The sequence below is a fragment of the Aphelocoma coerulescens genome, chromosome 4 (genome assembly GCF_041296385.1).
Source record: "Aphelocoma coerulescens isolate FSJ_1873_10779 chromosome 4, UR_Acoe_1.0, whole genome shotgun sequence".
In the NCBI taxonomy this organism is placed as follows: Eukaryota; Metazoa; Chordata; class Aves; order Passeriformes; family Corvidae; genus Aphelocoma; species Aphelocoma coerulescens.
In genome coordinates, this window is record NC_091017.1 from 42574021 (window position 1) to 42592730 (window position 18710).

General features: G+C 39.4%; 1 long non-coding RNA gene across 1 annotated transcript in view; it reads left to right on the forward strand.

The window, feature by feature from the left end:
- Window positions 1-14866, forward strand: part of LOC138109760 (uncharacterized) — a 29662-nt gene extending 14796 nt beyond the window's left edge. Inside the window, exons 5-6 of the long non-coding RNA XR_011150704.1 lie at window positions 12875-12920; window positions 14214-14866. This is a non-coding gene — a long non-coding RNA (uncharacterized lncRNA). The remainder of the gene's footprint in view (window positions 1-12874; window positions 12921-14213) is intronic.
- The last annotated feature ends 3844 nt before the right edge of the window (window positions 14867-18710 follow it).

Genomic DNA, 18710 nt, shown 5'->3' on the forward strand with positions numbered 1-18710 from the left:
GAAATGTTAATAGATGTTCAATAGCAAGTTAAAGAATAAAGCAAATTATCTCATCTACCAACCAACGGAAAGTTGTTCCCAACTGTACGTTTTCTAGTGCTCAGTCCCCAAACCAAGTGCTTTCAATTCCATTCCTGTGCTCGTGTGCATTTCTGCGAGGGCTTTTCAGTACAAAATCACATCACACTAGCGATATTGGCTTCTCCTTTCCACTTTCCAAATTAACTGTTGTCTATGAATGATATCATCACTGGCATGCTGGCTTTGAGCTGGTTTTGCTACGACATGAAATGCTTTGCATCACACTGTACATTTTGTCACACACCAGCTTTCATTTTCAATTCTGAGCAGAAGGATAAATATTGCCTTTGGAAAGAGTGGCAGCAGAGGAAAGAGAGATGGGAGATTGCTGTGGTTGTCATGCTTCAGCAAAGCATCCTGTGCAATGTTGGTCTGGATGCACCCCAGCACCCCATAAAGATGGAAATTGAGTCCCTCGCTTGAAGTAACCTTATCTGAGACAATGTTACCTTCACCTCACCTCAGATGTATTAGCTTTAACTTCACAGCTGGTGGAAAGGCATCTCCAGAGGGGAATTTGTATTCCAGGCGCCTCTCCTCACTGCTACTGGAGAGGCTAACAGATACTGCTACTGGAGAGGCTAACAGATACCTCAGTACCTGTGTTTAGTTGGTGTTTTAGCAAGGTGAGATTTATTGAAATTTTATGATAGTGTGAGGAGCAACAAAAATTTCAGGAAAAAATGTATCTAGCCATTATCTATGTAAATATGGCCAAGGTATATCTAGGGGACACATGAGAATTTTTGAGTGTTTTCACTTCTGTAGATGAGGGAAACAGCAAAGCATACAAATGCTAGTATTCTCATTCAGGTATTCATTTTATATTCATCATTTCTTTTTTTAACTAATATGAACAACCTGTGGCCTTTTTCCCACCCTTCAATACTATTTTTGAGCTTTCAATACTACTGCTGAAACTGTTCAGTGCTGACTTTGAGTACATACGTATACAGTCAAACTTTTCACAGTACTATGTATGTTAAGATTGTCTTACAAATTTATGATTTCTCCTGATGAATTTTTTGTTTATGAGGATAAAAATACCAGTGATTTCATGGGTCTTAATAGTAAGGTAGCATGAAAATAAATCTGCAAAGTACTCCATTAAGCTGGGTGTGAGGGAGGAAGGTGGAAGTTGGTATAAATACATGAAGTTTGTAGCTTTGTATTCAAAGCAGGGCTGGATCACATGTCTCTGTGTAATGGTTAAAGATACAATAAATGCAGAACACATAAAAAGTGCAGTATTATGATTTCACCAAATAATACAGGAATCTTGTTGAAAATTGAATGCAGGATCATAGAATTAAAGCTGGATGAAAGTGCACTTGTATGAAGAGGCAACTGATGAGGGTTGATCACATGAATTCAGGCAATATTATTGTGGCATTTCTAAACTTACACCACCAGTCTCTATATTTTCTAAGTGTCCTCTGGAGCACAAAGGTTATAAAATATTTTCTCATTTTGCTCAAAATGTTTTGAAGAGTTAGCTTTGCTTTTACCTATAATAGTTTGAATGTTTAAACTCAGGAAAGTAAGGGTGATTTCAAGTAGAAGCTGATACACATGATAAGAACCCCACCATTCCTTGGCATCCTTTGGTTATAATTAACCATTTTTTCAGTTCTGTCACAGATTCTCTAAATGCATGCAATCTAAATGCATACAATCTTTGCTAATGTTAGAATGTATGATACTATTATTAACACTCACAGAATAGATGTATAGACCTTTGAAATATTTAACTATCCCTGTATTGTACTAGGCCAAGAATTCAGAATATGTTGTTTGGGTGTTTCAAATTCCACTTTTGCACAGACAAGGTGCTGAATCTGAGATTTGATACCAATAGGAAATAAACAGCAAAGCCTGCGACAGGAAAGAAACTGAGTTTCTCTCAAAATCAACTCCAACAACATCCAAGTTCCTTTTGAAAGAGGGATTCTCCCAGTTCCTCCTCCTTCTGTGACCTAGTGGGAGAAAACCTATAACAGCATTCAGATGAGAGCTTCATCTTCCTTCCAGACTTCCATTTTGGATGAACTGAGCAACCTTACTGTCCTCTCCCATGCACTACCCTTAACATAAAAAATGTAATTGGTCTGGTGTGGCTCTTGTAAAATGTTGTGAAGGAATCTAGGGAAATTGTTTTTTTCTCATTTGCTAGAACCAATGACTGATAGTCCATGTGGTCAGGGAAAATGCCTTGTTCTTTATTTGTATTCTTGTAGTGTGTTTAAGTCTAAGTATTGGCCATGAGGTAAAGGTGTTTCTTTGTCTAGAGACACTATTAAAAAAAGGATACTGTGTGAAACTACAGCACTTAAGCCAATAAATATAGTATGAACTTGGAAATTATGCAGTTTCTTTAAGACTGTAGGTTTGAGTGCAATCCCTAAGTTTTTCACTGTAGAAAATGTAGCAATTTATTTTGTTACTTTAGAAATACCATATCCACACAGAGAAGAGGTTAAATTACTCTGAAATGTGCATGGAGTGCCTTCCCAAGTGTGGGTTTGGCACATGATACAGGAAGCAAATATAGCACTACTGTTCTGATCATGTGTCCTGGTGAAGTAAATATAAAGCTTTTATAGGTACACAGTGCCTCAGGAATTGGATCAGAGTTTACAAAATTAAGCTTCAGAAAATTAAACATATGCACTTACAAATAAAGCTTAGAGAACTGTGGGTAGCAGCATCTGTGTAAATCCAGACTGTTTTTCACCTCTTTCAGTTTCATTTCCATGCACAGTGTACACAATCAAGCATAGTTGATAACTTGATAGTTACACACATAGTTACACACATAGCCCGTTAAATTTGCTGGTATAATTTAACTCTCTCATAAATATGAGATTTTTTGTGAAAGTAATTAATGAAAGTGAGATTACATTTCAGAATCTTAGCTGGTGAAGAGATAAGAAAAAAGCTGCAAGATAAATATGTCAATATAATTCCTGAAGCAGAATAAAAATCTCAACTCTAGCAATGTCAACAAAAACATGTTTCTCTTCAGATTTAATTTCCATGAGAAACTATGTTAAATTAAAACCTACCAGTGCAGTGTCCTTCAATTTTTTGCATTTTTACTACCTAGAGATCAAACAGTTTGACACAGCAAAAATTCTAGTGAGTTAAGAAGAAATGCTGATTGGTTTGTTGGCTGGTGGCCGGGGGAATGTTATGACCAAGTAATTATGTGTTCTGGACAGATGTATTAACCAGGCTTCGAGCTGGAGCCACTGCATATTATTTTAGTCATAAGACTAGAGGAACTGAATCATTTTCAAAGAGCTGGCTGGCTGACACTGCCTTAGTGATGCCTGTTCCAATGATTCTTTGGCAACAACTTCCAACGCTGCACTTATGACACAGTAAACAAAAACTACATTAAAGGTTTGTTTTTTAATCATAGAGAAGTTGAACATTTCCACTGAGGTATTTTGCTATTTATCAAGAAGCACTGAAAGTTATTGTACAGCTTCCATCCCTGTTTCTCTTACCAAAGAAGGGGAGCTGTTTAGCAAAACTGTTTTAGATCTGGTGATAGTAAAAATACTACAGAATTCAAGGTTTTTATCAATTCATTGACTTTTTATCTCTAAACCTGCTGTGTCATGTTTGTTTATTCACTCACTTTTTGGGGTAAGAATGTTTTTTTTAATTGGACTGACAAGTAAAATGAAGGGGGCTTTCATTGTCAGCCTCAAGTTAAGAGATGGTGAGATTTCTTCTGTTCTGGTAAGTAGTAACATTGTTTTGCAAGATTCTGGAATATTGTACTGACAGGTGAAGAAGAATCTGAAAGGGAAAAAAAAAATCTGTATTAAATGTAGTCTTCGCTAAAAAAATGTAATTTTGACATAAAAGAAGGGCATAATGTGTGCATACATTAATATTTAGAATCTTCTAAAAGTGTTACTTGAGATATTTCAGTGAGATTTGTCACCTGATAAACAAGCATTAAGAGGCCTTTGAGTTTTGAAGAAAAGTTGTTTTATTAATTTTTCAGCCGCTTGATTTTTGCAGCTACTTTGTAAATGCACATTGCCAAGGTGTAATTAATTTGCAAATACACACTGTACAAGGGTTATTTTTTGGGGGTGTGGGTGTTCTGTGTTTTTTGTAGTTCTAATCTGACTTCATCACTGGTTCCTTCCCAAGGACACAATATAGAACAAGAGCAGCCCTTCATAATGAAGCGGGAAAGAGCCTGTTGTTTTGATTTCCCTCTGCAGTGATGGATTATGAATGTAAACTGTTATGTAAGGTCATTTTGAACATTGCCCTGGAGGCAGTATGTCAAGGGAAGCATAGCAAACAAGTCAAAGATTCTCTTTCTTGGAATTGCAATTGATTTAAATGAGAAAGGTTCTTTGCTGCCCTCAGATTCTAAGGGCACCGTGTGTGACTGGAAAAATATAGATCTGCACCTAGAGCCCTGGCAGCTGGTTATAGGAGGCTTGAGAATAAGCTTTATTTTTAGGTCTCTTACTTGCTCATTTGACTGTGGTAAATGGCAGACTCTGTGCTCCAGGTTCTCCTTCTGTAAAGCACAGGTGATAAAGTGTTGGGGCTGACGACAGCTACCGTTGTGCTAAGTGTCTGAGGCTTGTGGGGTTTTTTTGGTTTGGAGGATGCTATGAATAAATGAAAAGTAAAAAAACACAAGAGAAGGAGTGTGTTACTGCAAAATGTAAAAGTCAGTCAAAATTCTCCTTTCGGAATTGTGTGGAGGTAAATAATCCTTGTCCCTGGTGATTCAGGGTGTCTTTTGATGCGCATGTTGGAGTCCCTTTAAATTTGTATACCCAGGCCAATTATGAAGGACTAATTTGGCCTGCAAGTTTGTCTTCCACCCAACTCCTGTTGTCAAAAGAGGGGTTTGTCTGAAAACTTCCTCCCCATATACCTCAGCTGCCAAAACTCCAGGGTCAGTTTGCTAAGAGAGTGAACAAGGGAGAAGTGAGATCCTGTTGATGCATTTGTTCCCTTTTTTTTTTCACCAGGGCAGCACAGTGTTTCAGAAAAGCATAATGTTTCTCTCTGGAAGAGGAAAAGAAAGGGAAAGATACAGTAATCTGGGTCCTGTACAAACACATATTTTATTGTTCCTTTGTTTTATTAATAATTTTAATAAACTGTAAATTGTTGCTGGTGCAACATTGAGTATTGCAAATTCCTATTTAGTTTTTAGCTTGATAGAAACTTAGTGAACAGCAAACAAAGAGATGCTTCTCTAACACAGAACCACTGAAGGGAGACTCAAGGGATACCTTCTGTTTCGTTGTAAGTTCAGTAATGAACTTGGTCACTGCTCTGATTTGGATCTTTCAAGAATTTTTTTGTCCTGGGAAGCTTTGAAAGAAAGTAGATTTTTTTTTTTTCCTTTTCAGAATCATGAAATGGAATCAGAAAAACATATGCTTAATTTTCTTCATAAGTCTTCATGCTGTACACATTTGTGTGTATCCATGTATGTGCATCTGCCTGGGTGTGTGCATAAATGATTTAGATGATAACCTGAAAGCCATTCAGTGGAAGAATAACAGACAAAAAGTAAAGCCTCAAGTGGCATCTATAAATTTGTTCCAAATTCCCTATGTATTTAAGTCTGTCCAAGAGAAAATCTGAAAATGTCTTCAAGATTTGTTTTCTTCAAGAGTCCAAACCCAAAGCACCCTAAGCTGGTAGGAGACTCTCCTTTTGTATTTGACTGATCTGGAATGGGACCAATAGATCCAACAAGTTGATGAAATGAGAAGCTAAGGGATTGCATATGCATAATGGATATGCATATGCATAAATAAAACCCTGAGGTCTAAATTAGGTTAATTTAAATCCTCGGAATGTATGTGAGTGCTCAACAGTTATTTATTAATTCCTTATTCACCATGATGAGCTTAAATTGTGAGCTGAGGTCCCTGGCAGATTTATGCAAGTTTCCTCTTTTCATTAATTGGAAGAATTTGTTGGGGTTTTGTTGTTGTTGTCAGGATTTTTTGGGTTGGTTTTTTTTGGTGATTGGCTTTTTTGTTTAGTTGGTTTTGTTTTTGGGTGTTTTTAAGAGTGAAAATAAAACAAATCCTTCTGGTTTAACAATGATTTATTTTCTTGTAGTTACATCCGAGAAGTTAACACTAAAGTGTACAGCCCAGACCCCAAAGTCTCATGAGGCAAATATGTTAATGGTTTATAGATTAGCTATTATCCCATTTGCTCTGGGAACAAGCTATGAGAGCTAAAAAATGAACAGTGTAATGAATAAATATACTCTAACCTAGACCAAAAGTTGTTTTCTAAAAATGAAAAGTAGAAGATCATGAGACTTTAGGCTGGCAATTTTTAATAAAGTGTGCTGACAATTTTGTCAGGCTGCTATAATCCTTAGACTACACTCTGCATTATCCTAGAAATTTCTGTAAGTGGAAATAAACAATGGTACTCAGGGGGACAGGCTTAGCTTACAAAGAGCAAAATAACCCACTGACAGTACAAGTGAAGATCATTGTTTTTCCTTCAGTTAATTTCTTCCAAATGTGTGTATACTACTAGATCTATGAAAAAAATTGAAATATAGTCTCCGTTGGATATACGGGTATATACAGAGAAATGGGATGGATAAATGCCCTCAAGCATTAGGACCAGAAATCCGTGATTTTTGTGATTTTGAATGGTAAATGGTAAATGGTTGACTGGTATCATCCTAGGAGATGAGAACCAACAGCATATTTAGCGAGCATTTACCAAGGAATGATGTTTCATTGCTTCTTCGGTATTTGGAAGTCAGTGGGAGGCAGGAACTGCTACCTTGAAAGAAGCTAAATCCTGCTTATCTGCAGGTTGCTGACATCTTTTCTCCTTCAGTCACAGCAGCTCTTGAATCTGGGTTGGCATATAATTTCAGTTAAAAAAATTTATTAATGCAACATTCAATACTGCCCTTAAAAGCCAAAGCATTTTCATCTTGTTCACAGCATGGAGCTGATGCCAAGTGCCACCTCTGCTTTCCCCACTGTGTTCCCCAGCTGTAACACACGGGTGACAGTCTGCTGCTGGGCTGCTACTTTGCTTTTGAGTGATTAGTCTAAGTGTGGGGTTTAGAGGCTGATTTGCTTGGCCCTGTTATCTTACAAACTAGATCAATTTAATTTTTTTTGTACTGGCAAGGCTCCTGATACAGCTATGTTATGGATACAAAGGAAAGCACAGTATGAATGAAGATATTTTGTTTTGGTTTTGAAACAAAGAAAAAATGCAAATTCTGGTGCTTACTGGGTTAGGGATGAGGATGTTTACAGGATAAATTGAGTGGGGACAAAAACAAAAGGAACATTTTCATCCTTTCTGATTAATAGATGTTTGTACAGCACCATGAAGATGAGAGGCACGTTAAGTGTTATTAATTAATATTCTTTCAAGATATTTATAAGATATTTATAATATTTATGTATTTATGTATTTATGACAACAAAAATGTTTCAATATCAAAGTGAATTATCCCAGAAAAAATGCCAAGCTTTTGATCTGCTTATACATCACGTCACTGCAAACCTTTTCCTTTCAACCTAGAGTTACATTCAAAAGCAGAAAGATATACAGCTGACGTTTCGAACTGAACGACACTACGATAAACTAGGGTTTCTCTAGAAGATAAAATACATCATAAATCGGTGTAACACTTACCTCATTTTAAATATTACTGTCTCCTTTTATCAGGTAACACTATATAACCTCCTTTTACCTCCTTTCTTCCCATATTTTATTTGGTATATTAATTCTGAACAATGATCACAAGCAGAATTTTTTTTTAATTAAAATCAAATATATGGCCTTAGAGGCTTAGGTTATCTGATAAAAATATTTTAATTAAAAAGATACCAATTCTTTTGGCTCCCTGATGAACTGATAATAATTGAAATGTACAGTGTTAATTTTAATCTGCAACCAGTTGTTTAAAAAAATAATTCTTAACCTTTTTCAAAGTCAAAAAAAAGTAAAAAGAAATTCCTTAAGGGGAAGAGGAACCTAGCCCGATGGGCATTTTATTGCAGATTGTCAAAAAACCACCCAATATTAGACAGAGCTTATTACATTTACTTATAAAGTTATTTTATTTTATTTTATTTTATTTTATTTTATTTTATTTTATTTTATTTTATTTTATTTTATTTTTTTTTTTTCTAAGCATAAAGAAATGCTTGTCTGACTACAGTAACTGAGTTTCTACTTTCATGGCACTCTACCCCTAGGGGAACTTCATATCTCTTACAAATGTACTTTCCTTACAAAATGCTGACTCTGTCATGATCATTGGGACACATATTTCACTAAAGTGAGGCTTCACCCCTGGGCCTTGCCCCGAGGAGTGTGCACATAACAAGGACAGATTTCACATGGAGAAAACTGTTTGTATGTCGGGAACGCAGCTGTTGTGTAGCAGCCCTGCAATATCCCATCAGAGAAATGTGGTTTAAGGAGAGGATAGCAAACAGCATTCTAACACTTAAAGAAAAAATCAAGATCATACAAAAAAGCAAGAAAGAGAGATGAAATGTCCGCTTTTTCTATTTTTATTTATTTATGCTGTAAGCCACTAGCAGAACAACTTATTTTTCCAGGTATTTTTAAGCACTTCTGGATCAAACTTCTAGAGGAAAATTGATTTTAGTACAAGCTTTTAAAGATGGATCAGAAGGTTAGGAGTGGCTAATTATTATTTTAGAGATACCCAGTGTAACATGAATTTGAAAGCTGACACTGAAGTAAAAGTATAGATCATGAGTGACAGCTACTATATAAGAGCTTCTATATAAGAAAAGTTGAAAATGCCAGATACAGTGCATAAGTTACTAAAGAAGTTTTTATTTTCCTTTTGAGATTGTAGGACTTAATTAGATATTAATTCCAGGTGGGATGTTGCCTGGAATTCTTTCATTTATAATGATTGATTTTTAAGATCTAATCCATTTTTATAAATCACTGGATGAGCATGACTTCATTCAGAAGAGTGATTTAATTCTATTGTGACTGTTCTGACCTTAAATATTAAGCAAACATGGCATAGTAAGTAAAATACTTTTCTAAATAAATAAATAAATAGCATAATTTAAATTTTTTACAGAAATCTGAAGTTTGTTTTCTAAGTTTGACAGTGATTATGCAAAATCAACTAACTGCAATCAAAATCCACTACATTCAAATAAACTATCATGCTTTGGTTTGTGTTTTTAATGTATCAGCTTAGGTTGATCTACACATTTAAATAAAATTAAAATAGTGAAAAGCTTGGAAGCAGAGACAACCTGTGTGTGCCACTGAATACCCTGTGAGAGTAAAAACTGCTTCTGTGCTACCCACAGAAAAAGTAGCATCAGCTGTGCACAGGAGCAGACCAACTACACTGAAAGTGTGTGTGCAAATGTCAGGATGTGGAGGGTTACCCCCTCCCTTCAGTGTGCCCTCTGCCTAACCAAACACCTTATTCAGGCAGTTTAATAAGTATTGCAGTTTTCAGAAGTGCAGGATGCTTTCCACTAACATGAGTGGGAACTGTTGGCCAGACATCATTAGGGAGCTAAATAAGATCCTCAGAATTCAACCACAGGCATATACCTCTAAGTATTTTGTTCAGCCGCCTTAACCTTTAAAATTTCTTAATCTATGCATAGTTGATTACTGTCATTCTTTCCAAATATTCCTGGTCAAGATTATTCTTGTGAGTTCTGTAAATAGTGCCTAAAAATTTTCTTGTGCATCAGTTTTCACTTTGCACATGTTTTGCTATGATCTCGGAGTAGGGAAAAGAGGAAGATTTATTTATGCATACTCTTTCTTATTTTATATTGTACTTCAGAAGTTTTAATAAGATTTGTAATTTTTTAGTATTTCCTGAACATGTAAATGTATTTATGGTATGAGAAAGGAGGAAACTTGAGTTGGTAAATCAATGAAATGAGAAACCAGAATTTTAGAAGCAGGTAGGTAACTGATTTTGATTCCTTGACATTAAACTAAAAAGTATTGGTGTCTGAAGTGGTGTTGCTGTTTTATCATCATTTAATGTTATAATTTGACAGTTTAGTCTTCCTTATATCAGCCTAATTACCATTAGATAACCATAATAACAGAATTAAGGAGGCATTCGGGATAGATATTTTAAATTAACACTAACCCTTGGTGAGTAATATTCTTTCTTTAAGATAAAATGCATTTGTTATGGACTCCACAAAAAAAGCATATTCAATTGGGGTATTTTAGTCCCTTTTATCTCTGTAGTAGGAAAAAATGAGATCAGTGTAGACATCTTATCTTCACTAGGTCAGTGTCATGGTTTAGAAACAGGTTTGTGGCAACCAGATAAATAGTGGCTTTTACTTGCCTTTCATCTCATGTCTACAGTGTTTGCTCCTCAAGACAACTTCAATAGGCAATATTAAGAGGTTTGGGCTGCTTAAATATTATGTCAGTCAGTCTGTGCTTTTCTTGAGTGTAGCTTAAAACAATGTACTTCTTCGCTCCTCTGGTTGGATTTTTTTTTCTTTTTGAAGAATAAATCTTTTATTATCTCCCTTCACAGAAGGGCAACATTTGTTTCTTTATTTTTGTATATGAATTTGCTACAACAGATAACAGGATATTGCAGTCTTTGTGATGATTTAGAAGCAAGGGGGGGTTCTTTCTTTTTCCTTTTTTTTACGTCCTGTTTCTTTACCTCCTTTGCTTTTGGTTTTGCTCATGTTGGATTAACATGCACATGTGCTGTAGACAGTCTTCTGGCTTGCTTGCATGCACACACATGTGGTGCATATACCAACAGGATCCACCACGAGATCTGCATGCATTCCTGCAATTAAAACTGCTCTCATTTAAAAATAGGGCTTATTGACATGTGTCACTATGGACAAACAAAAGGAAAAAGAAACAACCTCAAATTCAGCATTTCCTCAGAGAGGAATTCTCAAGAGCCATGCTAATATCTGGGAGAGAGGTCTGTTTTTGTGACTGCTTTTCACTTCCCGTTTCTCTACAGGAGGAATCCTAGTACTGTGTGGGGTAGTCTTTCAGCTTTGAAAAACACACACACCCTGCAGAGACCGCACCCTGAATACGTGCTCGTTGCATATTTTGGTGATAATCAATACGTGTTGTTAAGACAACTTTTGGTTTTCTGATATGGAAGCAGAAATAATCACACAGATCACAGAAAAACAGAATTTCTAAAGACAGACATATTCACCAGTTAAAACGGCAGTTGAATAATCTGCTAAAGGAGTACATTGAATAGTTTATTCTAGATTTCTGTAATTAATTTTATTGTTCTGAAAAAAAAGTCTTAAAAGAAATTCAGAGGAAAATAATGTGAATTCTTTTGAGATAACATTTGTGATTTTGATTATATGTAGAGCAAAAATGAAAACTCAGTGAGTTATGCCTGAGTTCATATTTTCTTCAGAAATTAGTTGTACTAATAAAATAGTCTTTTTCTTAAGCAGGAATAAAGAAAAACATTTTAATTACCGCAGAATTTGAGGCGGAGCTTTGCATTTTATAAACTTCTATAATTTTTTACATAATTTTACTTCCCCATCAGAAAAAAAAAGATCTGCTTCTGACTGTGCTTTACTGCTAAAGGTATGAAAATCTGTTAAAAAGTTAAATTTACTGCTAAATGTATTACAAAAGTGAAATGTTAAAACACTGCATTGGTATGTTGGAAGCATTTAATTTTGATAGGCATGATGTATAGCTAGGGAAGTAAATGTACTCAAATTATGCTGTCTTTGAAAGACCAGGTAATTTAAAAGTAGATTATCCAATGAGACCGAAGTAGTAGTTGTCAAATTTTCAGGAAGTAATTAAACAAGCAGAGGGTCTCTCTTTTTTACTGGCTGTTTCTGGGTTGCATAGAGATTATGAAGAGAGACAAGAAAAATGACAGAGCAGGCTAAACAGCACATCAAACTCCCCTTGAAGAAACCTTTTTTTTTCCCCTTAGTGGCTTTCTGAATAAGGTAGGTAATGTTTTGTGGTATTTTTGGTGCAGGTATCTGGTAAAATGTGCCCTGTGAAAGAGACACCACGGACAACTTCTTTTTTTTTAATACTTCTGAATGAAATCTGTGCTACTCCAAAAGACTTCTTTCCTGTATATGGTTTGGGCTTGTTTTGCTTTGTTTTGTTTTGTTTTGTTTTGTTTTGTTGTTTTGCTTAAGATTTTTGTATAGATCTCAGCTCTTCTGGTTGACTGCCACCTGGCTCTCTGCATTTTCTTTCCAAAGTAGGGCTACGATTGCTTGTCCAGCTGCCCGAGGTTTCACACAGCTCCACACCACTCACAGAGTGCCTCAGTCCTTCTCTGGCACACACAGCCCCACTTTTGCTCTGCTTCTTCCAGTTTGCATGCTGTGACATGAAAGGGCTGACCCTGGGTTTCTCAGCAACATAACCTCAGGCAATGATCTTGGGTCTCAGTTTGGCTAAGAAATTTCAGTGCCTCAGAGCAGAAGGCAAGAGTCCAGAGCAAGGATGCAGCTAGATGATAAAAACCCACCCTCTGGCCAGTGTAAACATGGAGGGCAGGGCTCGGTCTTTTTATTGTTGCAAATTCAAGGATGTAACCATTTTAGGAATCAGCCCTCCAGTATCTAAGTATTAAGCACTGTATCAAATCAAGAGGTTTTCTGACTTCAGGAAGATGAGAACGATGAGTGTCTAGCCCTTAAAATGGATACTTATTTTGCTTATTCTCAAACTTTCATCCCTCTTTCTCTGTATATTTCAGTACTGCAGATGCAAGAAGAGAAATCACAATGGTACCAACATACAAGGTGAGGAAGCAGATCAGATTACTTTGAGAAATAAGCCGTAAAACCCACTCCTAATTTTGCAGGAAACATCCTGCAGTGTCCTGTGCCCAGATTTGCCATTGCATCACACACAACAGAAGGCACCACCTGGGACCATTGAGAGGGACTGAAGGCCAATCTGACTGGCCTCCCAGAAAAATATGAGGGAAACCTACGTGTTTTGGATAGCCAGATTGTCACTGCAATTACCTACATGTAGCCACTTCTCCCTTGACTTCTTCCTGAGGCATAAAATTTCTGCTGTGAGTGTTCTGTTGACCTTGCCCTTTTCAGTTGCCCGAAGAGCTAATTCTCACCCACAGCAGCCAGGGCTTCAGCCACTCTCTCGCCTAGTGCTAGGAAACATTCTGTATTGACAATAGAGCCTCAAAAGGCTTTCTTCACCTTCTTTTTTTTGTCCTTTTGTATGGTAGACTAATGTAAGATTTCTCTCTAAGACATAAGGATTTATATGTGTTTACCTTATCCATTCACTGCTTTGAACTGTGGGGTGTAGACTACTGATTAATGTTGCTAACTACTGAACAACTGCTGCTGTGCTCCCTAAGGAAGACTGGAAGTCACCAGTGGGATCTCTTGGAGTCTGTAGCTGTCTTTGCAGCAAATAGTGTGATAACATTTCCATAACTAAACCTTATAAATGAAGGGAAAATTAAAGCCACACTTTAATTTTAAAAGCTGGAATGTGAGAAATTGAGTAAGAATAATATTTTTAAAATTTTTTTAAACCCTCACCTTAAATTTTCCAGTTCCACGTCTCATGGGTAGGGGTACATCTTTTTTAAAACTAAATTACATTTTTAAATTGTTATTTTATCAGCTTCATGTTTCTGCATGAAAACTGCATTTTCAAAACACTATTTTTGGTAGCTGGAAAATTGAGATTGTAGGAAATTATGACAGTATGACCGTAGATGAAGGTGATAGTTATTTTTCTAAAGACTTTCTATAGTCACAGTTATAATGGCCTAGAGTAAGCTGAGAGGCCATTGATTTCTGCAGTTGCACCATCTGATTAGCAGTGTATGCATGACTCTAGATAGCGTTGATGACATTAAACAGGCCCTTTTCAACGCAGATATGCACTGAAAGAATATTGCACACCAGTTGTAAAAGACACTTCTGACTGCATCCACAATGTACAAGAGAGGTATCAGAAAAAGCACTGGTATTTGTTAGAAATGGGTATATGTGCACATTGAGTTTCAGGACAGATCTGTTAACAGACTGCTTTTTTTTTCTTAATGGAAACAGCTGAATGGAACAGGTTGTACTGTCTTTGGAGTTACCAGCCTGATTTTTTAATGGAAATGATGCTGGAATCAGTGTCCAGGAAGAAGCTGACTTGTGAAGAGGCTGAATTGTTGCAAACAAGTTTGGGACTGGTGGGGAAAGGCTCCTCTTGATACCATGGAGAGAGGTACCTGAAAGGTCACGTTTGAGAAGAGAAATGTTTGAGAGTTGCTCTGCATGTGGTAGTAACACTGCAAACTGCAAACTGCAGATCATCAGTGTGTTTTCATGTGGAGAACACTATGAGAGATATAAAATTGGAGCTGATAATCACAATTGTTACTACTGTGGGTGAACGAGGGATTAACAGAAGGAATAAGATTGATTTGTATGTGTCTACATGAAAGCATGTGTCCAGAGCATCCTTTGGTATTATGTACCCTCTGAAGTTAAAGAGCTAAATTCTTCAAAGAAGTGCACTGTGAATAAATTCACAGCTCCAAGGATAGGGTTCAATCATATGCATTATCCTCTGCATTTGGAGACTTATTGGGCATTGATTATAAATGCAGGGAGAAAAACTTGTGGTTGTATGTGAGACACCAAAAAGATTTTCTTGAGATTCGTTTTCAGTCAATTATCATATTAGGTTGGAATGACAGTTTCAGCTTTGCCCCTAAATAATTAAATAAAACTGATTTTGGAGGCCCCGTTTGATCCTTTGGCTTCTATGCAGAAAAACCTGTGCAAATACACTTGCCAAGGCACCTCATTTAAAAGAAAACTCCAAACCACTGTCAACCCTTCTTTCATTACCCCGCTAAAAAGCCTTATTCTTTCTTTCATCCCGCAGCACTCCTCGAGCAGCACAGGATATTTGCAGGTGGGAGAAAAAAAAGTGTTTTTTTCTTTTCACCAGTTTTGTTTGCACCTTTCCAGTCTTGCTGCCCGTTTGCCACTGGTGCTGCAAGAGCGGCCCGCTCCCACTCGTCCCCAGCGCCACGGGGAAGCCTGGCTCCCTGCCCGCAGCGGGACAGCTCTCCGTGCCGCTCAGCCTTTCGCCCCACTTACTGGGCTTCTCCTAACACTTCTTTCTCTTTCTTTTTGTCTTTCTTTGGATGGGGAGACGGCCGGGTGAAGGTAAATCTCCCGCCGGCAGGGCCAAGGGGAGCCCCTGAGCTCCCCCCGCTTCCCCCGTGCTCTGGCTTTCCTCTCCCTGAAGCCCTGTGTACACAAAGGGCTCGCTTCTGCCTTTCAATTAAGTAACCGAGATTTATTTACTTTTACTCTTTCTCCCATCCCTACACGTATTTAGTGTCTGTAGCTCCTGTCAGCTTTGGGATTGGATGTCCTTTTGATTTTTTTTTTTCTTTCTCCCCTCTCCTCCCGATTAAGTTATTTATTTGCATTTCCCCGGAGGCAGACTTAAATCAAATATCCGCGTAAGGGAGGACTCCATCCAGCCTGACTCCTACACCCAGCAGACAGACGCGTCTCGGCCACCCCGCCGCTCCGGCCGAGCGCCTGACCCTCGGCTCGGCAGGGCTGGGGCTCCCGCGGCTCTGGGGGCGACCGAAGAGCCCCAGCTAGCTGGGGGCTTCCTCCCAGCACGTCGGAGGGGCTGGCTGAGCTCAGCCTCAGTACATACCCTCAGGGGAAAAAAACCACCGACAAAAAAAACCCGACAACAGAAAACACACCTAACCCACCAGGGCGTTGCTGGAGAAGGAGGGTTTCCCCGTGTTTGAGGAGCTGAGGCGGAGTTGGGTGACCCAAAGTGTTGGGGACAGCGCTTGGCACCAGCGGGTCCTCCGGGGCTTTCCCGGAGCGCCTTATATGGTGGGGGCGGGGGGGCCCGGCCCGGCTGCGAGGCCGAGCCCCAGCCGCGGGGAGCGTGTGCGTGGGGGCCGCCGCGGGGTACACGCGCTTTGTGCCATTCTAGGGGACAGAGGGAGCGGACGAGACGGGGATCTCCGAGGAGACCCCATCCCGCCAGAAGGGAGAGCCATAGCAACCTTCCCGGCCACGAAAGGTAAATGAGATTTGGTCTCTGTAGGTTGGGGTTGTGTTGTTGTTGTTTTGAACTTTGTTTGGACTGGTGGTTTGTTTTGTTGTGGGAGTTTTTCTCTGTGTGTGTGTCTTTGTGATTTTAAAAAATATGCGTATTTTTTCATTCTCTCTCTTTTTCCATCCTCTCGTCGTTTTGTGAACTGCACGGACCTGCCGGGGGAGGCGGCTATTGGCATCCCGGGGAGCGCCGCCGCCCTGTCCCCGCCTGCTGCGTGTCCCCGCGGGGGGACAGGCCCCGCCGGCGGGGGAGCAGCGCGGGGACGCGGAGCGCCCGTCCCGGCCGGCGCTGCTCGCTCCCGCCGGCCGCCCCTCCGCCTGCCGTCCTCCTTCCGCTCGGCTTTGCCGGGCTCCGCGGTCCCTTTGCTGCCGGCCACTGCGGGCACGTCCCCTCCGAGGCTCTATGCGTGACTTCCGTGGAGAAGTGGCGGCAAGTAAAGTCGAGGAATTATCTGTTCGGCACTGAAGCGGGGAAAAAGGAAAACCGCGAGGTTCGGTCACCTGCTCCGCGTCCTGACCGGAGGAGAGCCTGGCCGGGCCGGGGCCTGCGAGAGCTTTTATTGCCCATAAATAGTACCGGGGGAGCGGCCGGTAATGCGATCAGGAAGGGAGGCATTAGGCAGAACAGCGCTCAGGCACCGGGCGCCTACAAGCGCGCTCTCTAAAGACGCACCGAGGCAAGTCGCAGTAAAGGTTTTATTGGTAACTGAGAAGCGCCTCGCAGCCGCAGGTTTGGCATTAATGACCGCTTCGGTGGGTAGGAATTACACTGCCGGGCTGGTGGCGAGACCCAGCGGGCAAAGGGCGCTAGGCGGTAGTAACAAGTATTTACTAAAGGAGTTACTGCCAAATGAATGCCGGGTTTCAGTCTTCGATTTGCTGGATAAATTTTTAGTAACTATGAAAGCAGGCCAATAACATTTATAGAGGAAAGAAAAATATTTGCAGTTACAAACTTCTCTAATAGCTGAAAATTAAGTTTTGACAACAAGCGGGATTTCCCCTCCTCGCTGACTCAAAGAAACATCTATACTTAAATTTGACCCTAAAAGATCTACTATTTTAAAAATAACAGCGCCCCACAGGGCAATTTTACAGCTGTAGAAGAACCTTTAAAACCAAACCGCAGTGGTGCCTGTGGGCAGACGTGTTTAGAGCCGGCGAGAGCAGAGCATCCCCAATATTTTTGTTAGGATTTTCGGGTATGCAGGGAGGAAAGGAATGTTATTCTCTCCCGCAGATGCTGAAGTCCTTCCTACAAGATTTTCTTTTTGATCCGCTTGTTGTCAAGTAATTAGTAAAAGGAATTACCCGCTCTGGCGCTGTGCCTTCAGGTAGCAGAGGCGTTAGGTGTGTAAACTTCGCGTTTTCTGAATGTCTCCGGCTCGCCTTCCTCCTCCATCAGCAGCGGTCCTTTCGGGGGGTTAAAATTTTAATTTAGTTCGTTGTGATTCAGCTATGAAGGGGTGTGTTATGTCGCTGTCTCTGCCCCTTTGAAGTTAACAGTCTGGTTGCTGTGACTTTGCCTCTCCGGGCGAAGGCGGAGGGGGGTTTTGTGGCGAGGCAGAGCTGCCGGCAGTCCTTGTCCTGCCTCCCGGCCCCCCCGTGGCAGGGCTGGCACGCACCGAGGCACAGCTGGGAAAATCCGATGGCGCGACCATCAGAGCAGCTTCCATTGCCCTTGGGAAGACTCTCTCCTTTTGTCTTGGAAATTTTCTCACGCGAATTGTCCCAGGTGTACAACTGTATTTTAAAATGCTCTGGAATGTTAACGTTACCTTGGGAAAAAAAAAAAAAAAAAGAAGAAGAAAGCGAAGAAAGCAAAGGCACTTGTAACTAACTAACCTTTGAGTTTTTTGCCTTTTCTCACATGAGGATTTAAGCTCTAAATTTTATCCGTGCAAACGGAAATGGTAAATATTGAGGTACGGATTCATAAAGATACCTAAATGAACACATAGCTTTAGTGTGATTGTGTGCATATATATATAAGCAGTTTTGTTAGAGCACTTTCATTGAAAGAGAAGCTGACGAAACGATTAAAAGATTAAAATCTTTATCAGATTGAAAGCCGTCTGTTGTTTTTAAATGTTTAAATCCTTTCATCAGGATTATGGCTGTATTCCAAATGATGAAATAGAGGAATTTTGCTTGTAACGGGGAAAAAAAAAAAAAACAAAACCAACAAAAAAAAAAAAAAAAGAAAGAAAAAGAAAAAAACCTACTCCACCCCCAAAAGATTTTTTTCACCTTCTCACCTCCAAAACAACAACAAAACCAGCGTCCGAGATTTTTTTTATTTTGCTTTCATTATTCAATGCTGAGACTTAACAATTACAGTTTGAAAAACCCATCTGAAAACAGTAGGGCCACATTACAACAAACGTCTGGCCAGCATTAATCTAGTGTTTGGAAAACACTTGACAGTTGCGAGGGTTCCCCCTTCCCTTT